Source organism: Ceratotherium simum, chromosome 7 (genome assembly GCF_057802395.1).
Source record: "Ceratotherium simum simum isolate JZ-2026a chromosome 7, ASM5780239v1, whole genome shotgun sequence".
NCBI classification, from domain to species: Eukaryota; Metazoa; Chordata; class Mammalia; order Perissodactyla; family Rhinocerotidae; genus Ceratotherium; species Ceratotherium simum.
The window spans coordinates 60,273,039-60,289,336 of NC_141906.1; the positions used below are offsets into that span (position 1 = coordinate 60,273,039).

Consider the following 16,298-nt stretch of genomic DNA (forward strand, 5'->3'; position numbering starts at 1 on the left):
CTCCTGAACCTCATTGAAGACAGTAGGGACAGGGAAATGCTGCAGGTTCAGGAGGAGTAGGAAGGATCAAGTCCAGGGTATAGGAGAGAGGTGAGCCTTGAAAGTGACAAGCTGTCCACATTCCTTTGAGAACAAAATGAAGAAAGGTCTAGATAATTGACCTAGAAGTGAATTTTGGAGCAGAATCCTTAATTTTTTTAACAGGATTCATTCGCTTTACTTTTTCTCATAGCAGAACTATGTGGTGACTACAGCTGGAGCTTGGGTCTCTGCACAGAGACTCTGATATGGGTCTTTATGAGATGGTCAGTGAATTCCTGATAGGGAGAGTTGGTGAACATGGTCTCTTTGCAGAGATTGGGGGTGAGACAGCTCTAGGTCTTGGAGATGGCATCAAAGCCACTGGCCTTGGTGAAGTTGACCAGGATGGCATTGCAGCCCCTGGCTGAAGTGTGGCTGTCCTCTTTACTGGCTATCAGCAGGAGCTTCTTGGGCACAGAGGCCTAGACGATGCTAGTACTCCTGGGGGTGAGGATGAGATGCGCCAGCACAGAGCTGCCGGTCACAAGGGATGGTGTAGGGCTTGCTGATCTTGTTTCCCCAGTAGCCTCACCGCACTGGAATGATGGAGAGCTTGGCCAGGATGATGGCCCTGCAAGTGGCATTGGCCACCTCCTTGGAGCACTTAAGACCCACACCGACATGTCTGTTGTAATCCCCCATGATGACAAATGCCTTGAACCCAGTCCACTGGCCAGCATGGGTCTGCTTTTGCATGAGTATAATCTTCAAAATCTTTCTTGAGGGACACCCTTAGGAAAAAGTCCGTGATCCCAGATTGCTTGTTGGGCAGGGAGAAGAGAGATCTCCTTCAGCAGGGACTTGATCTTCATGTCCTTGATCAGGCGGCTCAGCTTAGTGGTGGGGGATCCACTCCTTGTTCTCAGCCTTGCCTCTTCAGAAGCCACCTTGGCCTCCTATTTCAGGACCCCTGGGGCTACCTGGCCATCCCGCAGCACCGGCGTCATCTGCTGTTATGTGCTTTCTCAGAAAAAAACGCAGAATTCTTTAAATCAGGTGCTTCCTCCTCTTGTTGTACCTTAAATCAGAGCCAAAGTTGAGTATCCACCAACAGCACAGGATTGGTGGCAGTGGCTTTTGGTGTGTTTAGGTAATTTGAATTAGCAGAACAAAGAGGGAAATGTCATCTGTATATTGTTTTGTTGTAGTTTTTGAGAATGTCTTTATTTCAGACTAATATTATAGGTATGTCTGGGAGATAGCTCTTAGAACACTTGTGAAAATATATGTGTGAGATGATATTGTCTTATATACTACTGTATCATTCCATTTCAGAGAAGAACCTCTAGTTATTTGGAGAGGCAGTTGAGCAGAGACATACCTATCTGTTCAAATGTTTGAAATTATATATATTTTATAAGCTGCAGGAAAAGATCTTTTCATGTACAGTGAAAAGACATCATTCTTCGCTGGCTCCTGTAAAATTGGCTTGTCCTCTGTCAGCAGAATGGCTGAAGTTCTGCTGCTTGTTTATAAAGTCAAACTTTTATCCTGAAAATTGTGTTGCCAGGTGTAATATATAGGATACTTTTCATTGTAAGTAACAAAAAATGCAACCGGAAGTGACTTAGAGAATCAGGAAAATTTGTTAATTTATGTAATGAGAAACCTGCGTGCAAGAGTTCTAGTGTCAGTTAATTCAACAATGTTGTCAAGAGGAGTATAGGGTCGGGCCGGCCCCGTGGCTTAGCGGTTAAGTGCGTGCGCTCCACTGCTGGCGGCCCGGGTTCGGATCCCAGGCGCGCACAGACCCACCGCTTCTCCGGCCATGCTGAGGCCGCGTCCCACATACAGCAACTAGAAGCTATGACATACAACTATCTACTGGGGCTTTGGGGGGAAAAACATAAATAAATAAAATCTTTAAAAAAAAAAAAAAAAAAAGATCAAGGGTCTATCCATCTTTCTGCTTTGACAACCTTAGTTCCTATTGAGTTGACTTTTGTCCTCAGACTTGTCCCCTAATGATTAAAAGACACTATAACTCCAGACCAATTAAATGAGAATCACTGGGGGGAGGGAGGGAGTCCAGGCATTGGTCTTTTAAAAGTTCCCGGATGATTTTATCATGCAGCTTGCTGGCACTGAGAACAGAGTTACACCAAGTAAGATTTACCCTGGGGATATAAAACCCAGCTCTTCTGTACCATATCCCATAGCATATTAAAGTTATAACAAAACAAAAACCCACTATGTTTTGAATTCATGTGTGATCACTATTATCACTTAAAAAAGAGCCGTATAAATTGTTCCTACCCCTCACCTTAGAGATACATCTCCAGATAGGCAGTTTTATTAACCGGTGAACTACAAAGAGAATGTTTTGGCTAGGAAGGAAGCAGGAGTATTAAAGCACACTTTTCAGGCATTTTGTGTGCAGATAAATATCAATCTTTCAGGTAAATATAAAGTAGTGCTCTATGTTGACTTGTCTCAGGATTGTAGCCAATTCTTGATTAATCAGAATTGTCTCTTCTTCATGGGTTATATAAAATGTGCTCTTTGTTGTGGCTCTCTTCCCTGTTTTTTATTTTCAGATGTATTCTGTCTTCACCAGTGTGTGGCAAAACAGAGTTTATTATTGTTCCTCCTAAACTTTGTGTTGCTTAATGGCATCACCATTTTCCAGAGGATCCAGGTTTACCCAGGTGCAATGGTTGCCAAGACATTTCACTTGTATTTGTGTAGTGTCTCCAGCAAGCTTGTTTTCTCTTCACTCTTGCTCGCAGACTGTGCCACTTGAGAGTCTTTTTTGCTTTTGACTCTTGAAATACCACCTGAATAGATCCTCCACCTCGTCCCTCCCCCCACACTTTTTCAGTCTCTGTGTTCATTCCTAGTAGTGTTTCTGGAGTTACTATCCTAAAATATAGATGGGGTCATGTTGTTTTTGCATTGCCCTAATGACTACCCCTTATCTACAGAATAAAAATCCAGTGTGAAAGATTGTCTTTTGTCTTCTGTCTCACACACTCTGCTTTATAATGTGACTTTGGTACTCCTCCTGTGAAGAGGTAGGGTCTATGTCACTCCACTAGAATCTGGGCAGGCTTGTGACTATGGTGGAAGAGACACTAATGTGATCTCCTAGACCAGGTCATAAAAAGTGATAGGGCTTCTGCCTGTACTTGTTGGGACACTCAATATTGGAACTGAAGCCACCGTGCTGTGAGAGAGAGCCCACCAAGACCTTCCCTGCAGCTCTTGCTAAGCTCCCGGCTGACAGCCAGCACCGGCTTGCTGCTGAGTGAGTGATCTTAGAAGTGGATCCTTCAGCCCCCAGTCAAGCTGTTCCAGTTGATCTGCGTGGAGCAGGGATGAGCTATCCCTGCCAAGTCCTGCCTAAATTGAGAAATGATGAAGAAAAAACAAGATCTGTATTTAAAGTGACTACATTTTTTCTTTTTAAAATTAGCTTTAATGAAGTATAAGGTACATGAAGTGAAATTCAGTACTGCTCAGTATACAATTCAATGAATATTGACAAGTATTGGTGGGTCTTTTCACACTACCACAATCAAAATAGAATATTTTCATCAAAGTTCTCTTGTATACCTTTGCATTCAGTCCCGTTACTAGCCTCAGCTCCTGGTAACTGCTTATCTGCTATGTATTATGAGTGTTGCCTTTTCCAGAATGAAAGACTTGTTTCTGTACTAGTTTTTGGCTATTATAAATAAATCTGTTATGAATATTCAAGTATAAATCTTTTTGTGGATGTCGGTTTTTGTTTCCTTGAGTAAATACTAAAGTATTTAGTAGTAGAATGGGATTGCTGGGTTATGTGCTAGTGTATGCTTAATTTTTTAAACTGCTAAACTGTTTTCCAAAGTGGTTTTCCCAGCGATGTATGAGAGTTGCAGTTGCCTTGTGTTTTTGCCAGTTCTTGTTATTGCCATCTTTAAAAAAAAGTGTTTAGCCCTTCTCATGGGTGTGAAGGTGTCTCATTGCTGTTTTAATTTGTGTATCCCTAGGGACTAATGGTGCTGACATCCTTCATGTGTTTATTTGCCATTTGTATATCTTCTTTTGCTGAAGTGTCTATTGAAATCCTCTGCCATTTTTAAAAAATTGGATTATATTTTTAATACTCAGTTTTAAGATTCCTTGTGTATTTGGGATATAAGTTTCCTATCAGATGCATAGTTTGTAAATATTTCCTCTCATTCTGTGGGTGTCTTTTCACTTTCTTGGTGGTGTCCTTTGAAGTACGAAGTTCTTAATTTTGATGGAAATCCAGTTTATCAATTTTTTATTTTGTGGTTCATGTCTTTTGTGTTTCATCTACAAACAAAACAAAAACATTTGCCTAAACAAGGTCACAAAAGTTTTCTCCTATGTTTTCTCCTAGAAGCTTTATATTTTTAGCTCTCTAATTTAGGCGTATGACCCATTTTGAATTAATTTTTGTGTATGGTGTGTGGAGAGTTTCAAAGTTCATTTGTTTGCATATGGATATCACACTGTTTGAGCAACATTTATTGAAAAGACTACCTTTTCCTCATTGAATTATCTTGATACCTTTCTTGTAAAATCAGTTGACTGTATTCATATGGGTATATTTTTGGAGTGTGTCTTCTGTTCCCTTCATTATCTGTCTATCCTTATGCCAATATTATACTCTCTTGGTTACTGTAGCTTTATAGTCAGTCTTGAAATCAGTTACTGTAAGTCCTCTAACATTTGTTCTTTTTTCAAAGTTTTTCAAAGTATTCTAGCTTCTTTGCATTTCCATATATATTTTATAAGCTTTTGATTACTATGAAAAAGATTGCTAGAATTTTGATGGGGATTGTATTGAATCTGTTGATCAATTTTCCGACAATAATGTCTTGAAAATAGTAATTTATCTGATCCTATATATCCATTTATTTAGTTCTTTAAGCAGTATTTAGTAGTTTTCAATGTGTAAGTCTTACATACCTTTTGTTAAATTTATTTTTTGCACTAACGGTGGCAGGATAGATAAGGTTCGGTGACTAAAGAAAATCAAAGGCTGCAAAAGGACAAGGCTTACAAATATATTGCAGGGAAAGGATGCAATATAGCAACAGGATTATAACATTAAAGATACACGTTGCAGCCAGAGGCTCCCTCATAGCAAGGGATCTAGAGGGGCTAGGTGTGACCTCTGTTCCCTCTGTTGGTCGTATGGACACACTTTTTCTCTCAGATCAGATGCTACTGATGTGTGCACAAAACTATGGAACTCCAAATGGAGTCTGGACTGGTACTTTTTTTTTTTATCTTGTTGGTCATATAAGCATAGTCTTGCATGTAACTAGCCCAGTAGTAGAGCCCTGTGGGGTGTTTCACTGAGACCAGATACACCAGTCTCACTTATCAGCAAACATTGCTGACAGTCTAGTACATACTTTCCAGAAACTCACCTTGGACCCACCAATACAAAGCAACACTATCAAACAGTGCATTTCATGTCTTGACAGGGGTCAGTGCCATGCAGATACATCTTTACTTCAGCAGAGCAGCTCAGGCTAATTTCAGGTGTGCCAAAATTAATCCACATCCCTAAATAATTTTCTTTGGTCCTATTATAATTGGTATTTTAAAAAATTTCTATTTCCAATTGTGTATTACTTTTATATGGAAATAAAAACATAGTTTTTGTATATTGACCTTGTATACTATGACCTTACTAACTCACTTATTAGTTTTAGTAGCTTTTTTCTAGATTTCTTAGGAATTTTCACATTGAAAATCATGGAGTCTTTGAATAAGAATAGTTTTTCTTTCTTACCAATCTGTATGCCTTTTTATTTCTTTTTTCTTGCCTTATTGCATGGGCCAAAAACTAAAATATAATGTTGACTAAAAGTGGTGACAGCCTTTTTTTTAATGATCTTAGAGATAAAGCATTCATTATCTCAGCATTAAGTAGGATGTTGCCTCAGGGATTTTTGTAGATGTCTTTCATCAAGTTGAAGGAGTTCTTTTTCCTTCTGTTTCTAGTTATTATTGTGAATAAGTATTGAATTTCATCAAATGCCTTTTTCTGCTTTCGTTAAGACAATCATTTGATTTCTTAGGGGAGGATGCTTAGTCTGTTAATATGGTGAACTCTATTGATTTTTTAATGTTAAACTAACTTTGCATTCCTGGAGTAGACCTCTCTTGACCATGATTCTTTTTATATATTTCTTGATTCAATTTGCAGATATTCAATTAAGGATTTTTACTTCCATGTTTATGAGACCTAATAGTCTATAGTTTTCTTTTTGTCTTTGTCTGGTATGAGTATCAGGGTAATGCTTGACTTGCAGAATGATTTGGAGAGTGTTCCATTTTCAATATTTTGCACAAGTTTGTGTAGCATTATTTATTTCTCAAATGTTTGGTACAATTCTCCAGTGAAGCCATCTGGCCTGGCAATTTTCTCTGTGGGTAATTTTGTAAGCTACAAATTCTTGTTCTCTAATAATTATAGGAATATTCAGGTTATCTATTTTTTCTTGAGTGACCTTCAGTAGTTTGTCCTTTCAAGACATTTGTCCATTCTATTTACATTACTGAATTTGTTGACATAAAGTTGTTAGTAATATTCTCTTATTAGCCTTTTAATGTCTATATGATCTGTAGTGATATTCTCTCTCTCATTCCTGATATTGTGAATTGTGTTTACTCTCTTTTTTCCTGATTTTCAGGAAAAAAGCCTTATCAGTTTTACAGATCTCTTGTATTCTAGTTGAATGAATACTTTTGTTTTACCCCTTCATCTCCCAGCAGACGGTATGCTTTTTGGGACTACAATTCTTATCCATCTTTTCCACAGAATCTTTAGTTAAATTGGACACAGTAACAGTGGATAAAGATCTTGGAAGTTGGCATAAGTTGATTTATTCTTCTGGTAACTAGCTCATATAGAATTCACTAGTAGGGGCTGGCCCCGTGGCTTAGCAGGTAAGTGCGCACGCTCCGCTGCTGGCGGCCTGGGTTTGGATCCCAGGTGCGCACTGACGCACTGCTTCTCCGGTCATGCTGAGGCTGCATCCCACATACAGCAACTAGAAGGATGTGCAACTATGACATACAACTATCTACTGGGGCTTTGGGGGAAAAATAAATAAATTATAAAAAAAAAAAAAAAGAATTCAATAGTAAGTTAAAAAGGCATAGAGAGAATTCTTATCATCGAGGATGGCAAATTTAACCTTTTTTATAAAAACATTGTGTCTATAATGTGGTATAAATATTTAAATTTTATTATGATTCACATTCATGTTAATATGCTTTCTATGATTCTGGTCTCATTTTCTTTTGGTATATAAAAGGAGAAGGGCTTGTTAAGTACCTTTATCTGATTTAGGACTTTCTTTTAACCTCACTCCAAGCCTTTCTCCCATGCTGCAGTGGAGATGAGTGCAAAGGTATCCACACTAGGATATAACAAAATAGATAAATGATTTCTATTGTGAAAAGATCCACTCTAGGAGGTAGAGCTCTATCTAGTAAATATGGGCTTACCTTGCACATTTAACATATGACTGGAGTTATCACAATTTTATTTATAAAATCTTTCAGAATTGCATCTATTATGTAATTTGTAAGGAGAGCTGTGTCATTATCATAGTAGCTCAAATTCTGGGGAGTGTAAATGCTCCCATTGTGCTTGATCAACAGCAAGTAATAGAACAGTGGTTATTTGCTGACCGTTTCAGATCTTTTTAGATGAGGAAAGGTGTAAATAAATAAAGCAATTCTTTGTTCCTGATAAACGGCCTAGAGGCTAAAGAGGAATAGAACGGCCTCATTCTACATCTTGTGCAGTTTACTGCCCCTTTATCTGCCTGCTCAGCCACTCCTTAATAATGATCCCAAGGGAGCAGACTCAGGCTGCATCCTTTCTCTTACCCATGCTAGAAACCTTAACAGCTTTATCTTTGCTTGCTTGAATTCTTTTTTTTTTTTTTTTAAATAATTTTATTTATTTATTTTTCCCCCAAAGTCCCAGTAGATAGTTGTATGTCACAGTTGCACATCCTTCTAGTTGCTGTATGTGGGACGCGGCCTCAGCATGGCCGGAGAAGTGGTGCGTCGGTGGGCGCCCGGGATCCGAACCCAGGCCGCCAGCAGCGGAGCGCAAGCACTTAACCGCTAAGCCATGGGGCCGGCCCTGAATTCTAATTGCTTTCAATTTTTCTAAACTGTTTCGCTTGACTCCCTACTTCAAACTCTCTCTCCCATCTAATATATTTTAATATGTTCATGTCATATTAATCTTGCTTAAAAACATATCAATTATATCACTATTTTGCCCTCAAACTTTCAATGCTTACAGAATAAAAGACTCTAAACTTTTAGTCTCCAATGAAGGTTCTTATAGTTTCACCTTCCTGGGACATGGACTCATCCTCAGTTATTCAGCATTTCAGTTTCAAGGAATTTATTGGATCTCTCTTTTTTTTTAAACTTCTTTGTTTTTAGTAATGTTTTAAAACTCACGTAACATAAAATTTCCCATTTTAACTTTTTTAAGTGTACAGTTCACAATTAAGTACATTCATACTGTTGTGCACCCAATCTCTAGAACTTTTTCATCTTGCAAAACTAAAACTCTATATACTAATTAAACAATAACACCCCATTTTCTCTTCTCTCCAGCCATTGGCAACCAACATTATACTTTGTTTCTATGAATTTAACTACTCTAGATACCTCATATAAGTTCAGTCATACAGTAATTGTCCATTTGAGACTGGCTTATTTCACTTAGCATAATGTTCTCAAGATTCATCCATGTTGTAGTATGTGTCAGAATTTCCTTTCTTCTTAAGGCTGAATATCAGATCTCTTTTAAGAGCAAGTTTTTTATGGAAAGAGGATTGAGGATGTTAGAATATTAAATATGTGAGAAGAATTACTATAGTTTGCAGATAGGGTATGGGAGAAAAAACAGATTCTGGGGCTTCTGAAGTTTCAGTTTTGCTTAGCTTTGCTTGTGTCACATAGCAGGAAAATATGCCACTTGGGCGTAAGGATTATTTTGAGTTAAAGGCACATAAAAAAACAGCAGATGCAGGAAGGTCACTCTACCCTTGCTTTTTCTTCCTGAAAGCAAGAGCTAAAACTCCCATGTGAAAGGTGCCCTCCTAATACTTGGAGAAAGGAAGACATTCTTATCACTAGAGATGGGGAATAGAGACTGGGAAAGATCTGTACAGACCAACCTTGTTAAATGAACCCTTACCTTCCTAGTCACTTTCCCACAATTCACTGCTCTAGCCCAACCTCTTTGTCTTGCCACATCTGCACAATTACTGCTTTGTCCAACCTCATATGTAAGCTTACAGCTCTAACTGCTTCTTTGGGTCTTCATTTCCCTTCCGTGTACATAAAAAATTACTAAATAAAATTTGTATGCTTTTCTCCTGTTAATGTGTCTTATGTCAGTTTAATTCTTAGGTCTAGCTGGAGACCCCAAGAGTATGGAGGAAACATTTTCCCTTCCCTCGACTTGTTTCGCATTTACTGAGTTGCCTCTAAGTATTTAAATACTGCCTGGGTTTTCATAATGTTTTTAAAGTAAAATCCTATTTCAGACTCAGTTTGTTTCTAATTAATAAGCATACTGATTCAGTAACTATATCTTCTATGTTAGGAATCTCTTTTCTTTGCAGTCTTTGTGATATATATGTGTTTTGTTGTTTTTTTTCATTGAAAAGCTGTTAAAACTAATGTAACCCAGAACTCATGGTAACCCAGATGATCTGAAAAATAAGATATTTCTTTGGAGTTCTTTTAATCATTGATAGGAATGTGTATGACAAAGTTTACTTTTCTTGTTATATAATAAAATATTTTTGAATTTATAAAAGTTCAGGCTCCATGTTGGACAGAACTTTTTTTCCTACTTCCTGTATGGTAAATTTGATAGTCTCCTGAAAGGATTAGTTCTTGGCCTCCATAAACCAGAATCATCCTAAGAAGCTCTTTGGGGCAAATCTGATCACTGCACCCCCAGCGTATGCCCTTACCCTTTTCTATACGTGAATTCCAGTGTCCTTAGCATGTCATACTAAGTGCTTTCCAAACCGATGCAAAACTAAATCTTGTCCTGTCTCTTGCCACACTCCAGTTGTCTCCTCACTCACTTTCACCCTTGCCTCCATCTTCACCAAATGACTTAGAATTCTCCAAATATGTCATATTCTTTCCTTGCCCTTGCACATAAGATTCTCCCTGCCTGAGATACCCTATTCTTGTTTCTCTATATCTGGTGAAATCTCACTATTTGATTGAAGCCTTTGTCTGCCAAGGTTCCTTATCTGAACCTCAGACTCAGTGATTTGAGAGACTGTTGCTCAATTTTTCCAAGGATGGTACATGAATATCACCATTCTAGATGTGTAAGAGCGGGGCATTAGGGATTAATTTTCTTTTGAGACCCCCACTAAAAACATCTAGTCTGAGTTTGTTTCCTTCTGTTGCCCTTGCACAGATTTCACACTCCTCTGGGACATTTGTCACAGTATAATTATTTGTATATTCAGCTTTTCTATTTAGGTTGGGCATCTAGTGAACAGAGTGTCTGTCTTATTTATCCTCACTCTCTAGAACTTGGCCTGATATAGAGTTGCTGTTCAATAAATATTAGTGGACTATAGATAGATACAGGTACTGAGGATTATATTGACTTCCTAAAAGTAGTTCAGCTTCATTTTTTATCAGCGTGGCTATAGACCACATTGTTCATTCCCTTTTCGATCGTTTTTTTGCATTTGCTTTCTTCCTAAGGAGGAAGGACCTTAATTCCTTGATATTTACTACCCTGTTCTCCAGTTGTCTGTATGTCACACTTCAGCAGTTTTCTTGTTCCTTGTGGATGCTTCGCCTGCCTTAAATAGAGTAAATGCTCCTAGTGAGAACCTGTTGGTATGGATTTTTGGAACCTCTAGTGTCAGATTTATAAGAAATTACATTCTTATTGATTAATTGACAGTTACGTGGAAAATTATATGAGGTGATGCTTTTGCCTAATTGGGCAAATATGGTTGAATCAATTATTTGAATAATAATGTTGCTTTTGTAATATTTATAGTTTGTGTTACCTATTCCCATTTTCTCAGTTGATAATTTTCACTGTACATGATTATACTTATCCTTTGATGTTTCCTCTATAAATTGATTTCTCATCCAGGTGATGAAGGAATTTTCCTTCATTCTTTTTTTTTTTTTTTTTTTTTTTTGCTGAGCAAGATTTGCCCTGATCTAGCATCTGTTGCCAGTCTTCCTCTGTTTTATATGTGGGTCACCGCCATAGCATGGCTGATGAGTGGTGTAGGTCTGCACCCGTAATCTGAACCCTTGAACCCCGGCCACTGAAGCAGAACGTGCTGAACCAAACCACCACGCCACAGTGCTGGCCCCTGCTTCATTCTTTTTGCATCGCTATCTGTACAGTCTGTGGAGATGGAAATGGATGTTAGTTGTTATTTGATGTCATTTTGTCACCTATATGCTTATGCTCATAAAGAGTTAATTCTCTGAATTGGCAGAACCACAGACTATGCTGAAGTACCAATTCTCAGACTCTGGAAGATGATAGTGTGTCTTCTCTTCATAGAAAAGACCCTGTAGTTGTTAGGTAATGTACTTGAGAATGTTGGAATGGGTAATTTGAATGCCAGAATGTGATTTTGTTAAGAAGATATTTAACTAGATCATAGTTTTCTAAAAATATTAGAATAAAACCAAAAAAAATCTTCACCTCTCCTTACCTGCCTAACCCAAGAAGAGAAAGGACACATTCACTATTTTGTAAACTGCTATAGAATCAGCAGTAGGTTTATGTTCTGTTGGCTTATCTTTCTTCTCTCTTTAAAGCTGGAAATGTGTGCTTTTTGAATGCGTTTAGAAACATGTTTTCAAAGTGTCTGAACTTGTGAAATGTTAAACTATTCCAAGATTGGAAATAGCTGGCGTGTGTAGAGAAACTAGCATCTGCTGGACTAGATGTCAGACCTATGAATCCTGGATATACTATGTTCTGTTTTCTGACTGTAGGCAAATTTCTTAACTTTTTATAGCCTGGTTTCTCTTGTACTCTGTTGTGAAAAATCAAGGAAAAGCATAAATGGAAATGTTTATAGCCTATATGGTAGAAATGTGAAGTGGCATTAGTTTCTGTTTGATTGATATGGTATTACTAAGTCAGCTCCCATTTTCTCCTGCATGCATACGTTCTCCATGCTCTTCTCACCCCTTTGTAATGCATCTAACCCCAAAAAGCAGTAGCACCTTCCCTCTTACAAAAAATTTGAGTGTTTTTTTATGTGCCTGATAGTGCTGAATAAAAGCACACAACTAGTAAATAGCAAAGTTAGAATTCAAATCCAGTCCCTTTTTCTCCTGAGCCTGTGCCATTAACCAATATATAGGCTATCAACTATCAACATTCTTTTATCATCATTAACAGTAAAATGGTGATCTTGAGAATCTTATTCTTTAGAGATAGCTATTAATTAAAAGGGAGCTGTGGGAACCTTGAAAAAAGAAAAGTAGAGAAATTCTCATTGGGAACCTTGAAAAAAGAAAAGTAGAGACATTCTCATCGTGGCACTGTTTTTGTAGGTTTATTTGTAGTCAAAACCTGAAAAATAGAATCAATGTGTGTGGAGTACAGTGTGACCTATTGTGGCTGATCAAGTGGAACTCATTGCTGCTCTGTTCAGAAAACTCAGAAATGTGTGTGGGTGAGTCTGGAACATTCAATTAATAGGGCGTTTATGTGGTTTAAAATGCACTGAATCCAATAATATTATAACTTGAAAGATGCCGGGCTTTTTTTTTTTTTTCTTCTTTAAAGCAACCTTTTAAATTTTTTTTTTTTTTTTTTTTTTTTTTTGGTGAGGAGATCAGCCATGTGCTAACATCCGCCAATCCTCCTCTTTTTTTGCCGAGGAAGACGGCCCTGGGCTAACATCCATGCCCATCCTCCTCCACTTTATATGGGACGCCACCACAGCATGGCTGGCCAAAGCAGTGCGTCGGTGCGCGCCCGGGATCCGAACCAGCGAACCCCGGGCCGCCACAGCAAAGCGCGCGCACCCAACTGCTTGCGCCACCGGGCCGGCCCCAACCTTTTAAATTTTTATTAGGCCTCTTTTGTTTATGTAGCAGAAAGAAGCAGCATCTGATTTCTTTTACAAAATTTATGGTTATGAAATAAGAGCATATTATTTCCCTTCAGGGATATGTCATTCTCTCGAATCTGGTTCTGTCACGCTTAGAAGAAGTTGCTTTTCTGAAACTTTATTCTCTATGGTTTTTTTTTTTTTTTTTTAAGATAATTAAAAGATTCCTAGAGGGCTGGCCCCATGGCTTAGCGGTTAAGTGCGCGCGCTCTGCTGCTGGTGGCCCGGGTTCGGATCCCGGGCGCGCACCGATGCACCGCTTCTCTGGCCATGCTGAGGCCGTGTCCCACATATAGCAACTAGAGGGATGTGCAACTATGACATACAACTATCTACTGGGGCTTTGGGGGGAAAATAAATAATAAAAAAAAGATTCCTAGAGTTACTTGCTTAAATTGCATGGAAGGAGACATGGATGTACTTTTATTTTTATATGTGCTCTTTAAAGGATGCCCCCCCCCATTAACAAAGTGAATTTTTGAATGAGAAAGTGCTAACGTAGGATACTTACTTCATGAATTTATCTTTCCAGACTTGAAATTTAATTTTATCAATCCCTTATACTTGTATATAGATACAATGCCTAAGTACTATCAGCAGAAGCAACCTATAAAATTGGTGTCTGTACCTGTATCATTTTTATAAATCTAACATGGGAAAAAGGGTTAAACACAGTTCCCCAAAAAGGCCATCAGATTTTAATTTATTCTATAGAACTAATACTCCATTACAGACACATGCTGTCTCCAGCAACTTGTTCTTTTTCCTTTTTTTGGCTGCTTATTTCAGTTTCCTCTGCTTTCTCTTTCTTTTCAAACAAATGATTCTTTGCCAGTGGCATTCTTTCAATATTTCAAACTTGGTTCAATATTGTAGGTTTTTTGCTACCTTTGTTATTCAGTCATTTCCACTCAGATAAATATTATTACCCGGGAGCAGTATTTTAGAGCCTGCAAGGAGCTTTGTTTTTCTTTGTCATTGCTGTTCTCCTCATTATATCTCCAAGGCATATATTATGTAAATCAAAGTTATCTTTTGAGGTAATGTAAAATATACTTAATATGTAGTTTTATATTCTCACTCTTTTCTATTTTTTAGATAAGTATTTTTTAGATACTAATTTCTGCAGAAAGTTTGAGTTTTAATAATCTTTTGTTTATAAAGTGATCTCTAGTTAATGGAAACTGAGAAATAAAGCCAATGCTTATGTGTTGGAAATAAATATCTTTGGTTGTTGCCTCTGGACTCTGTTTTCCTTTCACAATCCTATGAGGATCACGTGAAATAATCACATTCCTTTGATGTTTTTTCACTGTTGGGTTCTATGGCTTCTCATTTGTTTTTAGGGTAAGTAATTGCTAATGGGTATCTTTCCAAGGAAGTTTCCATCTCCTCTCATGTGCGTGGTGTTTTTTTTTTTTTTGGCCTGTTTTATTATAGAATTGATATATAAGTGGGCCCAAAAGATCAGACTCTCACAGTTAATTCAATAAGCATTTATTGAGGACATGTATATTGTGTTAGTCCAAGTACATCAAAGAAATAAAAATAAAATCAAACTAGAGAGCAGTTCTAAGGCAATGCATTAGTTTTTTTATTGCTGCATAACAAATTTCCACAAACTTAGAAGCTTAAAACAACATACATTTATTATCGCCTGTTTTCAGTGGCTCAGGTGTCTGGGCACAGCTGAGCTGGGTCCTCTGCTCAGGGTCTCACAACGCTGCAATCAAAGTGTTGGCCAGTCTACATTCTCATCTAGAGACTTGAATGAAGAAGAATCCCCTTCCAAGCTCACTCAAGGTGTTGGCAGAGTTTTTTTTGGCAGCTGTATGACTTAGGGCCCCAGGTTTTTGCTGACTGTGAAGTGTGGACCACCCATATAGTTTCTAGAGGCTGCCCACAGTTCCTAGCCGGGTGAGCTTCTCCAGCATGGCTGCTTACATCATTAAGCCTGCAAAGGGAGTCTGTAGCTCAGTCGGCTGGTAAGATGGAGTCTTAGATAATGTAACACAATCATGGGAGTGCTATCCTATTACCTTTCCCATATTCTGTTGATTGGAAGCAAGTCATAGGTGCTGCTTACATTGAAGGTGAGGGGAATACAGAAAGGCATGAACACCAGGAGGCGGGATCATTGGACGTTAACTTAGGATCTCTCTGCCACAGACAAGATGTAAATAAATGGATGATAAATCTTAAGTGATTAAAAATGGTACTTTTTGTTTTTAATGATGTCTTAATAGTTTATAACATTGTGGAATTTTGGTTGTACATTTTTGTTTGTCTATCACCATGTACATGTCTCCCTTCACCCCTTGTGCCCACCCCCCACCGCCTTTGCCCCTGGTAACCACAATACAGTTCTTTCTGACCTAAAAATGGTACATTTTATTTCTTATATACTGTGTTCATGCTGGCACTTGATTAGATAATGTTGAAGGTAGGCCTTTACTATGACTGGTGCTTTGTTGAAGCATGGTCTCTATTTTGATGAGACTGTGTGCAAGCTAAGGATGAGGTCTCTTTCCTGAGACTCTGCAGTCCCTGTGTCCTACCATTCCAAAGACATATTCCACATACGTTTGAGCCTCCACTGTGGAGCCCATGATTTCTTTCTCCCCATATTATATTCAGTAAGATTTCAGAGTTGTCATTAAACTATTAATATAGTTAGTTGCTTTTGTTTCAAGTCGCAAGCAATACAGACATCAAAGATAAATTTCTTATTAGGTTGAGAGTCTCATTAAACGAATAGTTTAGACATGTATAAAAGATAAATTTTTTGGATTTGCCTGTTTCAGAGAGCAGCAACATGTTATATTTTTAGATTTCACAATAACATTAGGGTTTCTTTTTTTGCTTCAATTAATTCAATTATTTAAACAGGTAATGAGCTTATTTCCAATGAATTTTTTCATCTTTTCCTCCTATTTAGTATAGGCTTTGTTTTACATTGCTGAGTTGATACCATGAATTTAATGACGTAGAGCAGTGACCTTTAATTTTAGATATAGATTAAAATCCAAGATATCAAATTTCTGTCTTGCTTCTGCATCCTCAGTT

The 16,298-nt window shown here is 37.9% G+C and overlaps 1 protein-coding gene and 1 pseudogene across 2 annotated transcripts in view; one reads left to right on the forward strand and one right to left on the reverse strand.

Annotated features, from left to right (window-relative positions):
- The window catches only part of DDX10 (DEAD-box helicase 10), a 280,191-nt gene that overhangs the window by 106,032 nt on the left and 157,861 nt on the right, over nt 1-16,298 (forward strand). The window lies entirely within an intron of this gene.
- LOC106801374 (small ribosomal subunit protein uS5 pseudogene) lies at nt 238-10,208 on the reverse strand (annotated as a pseudogene).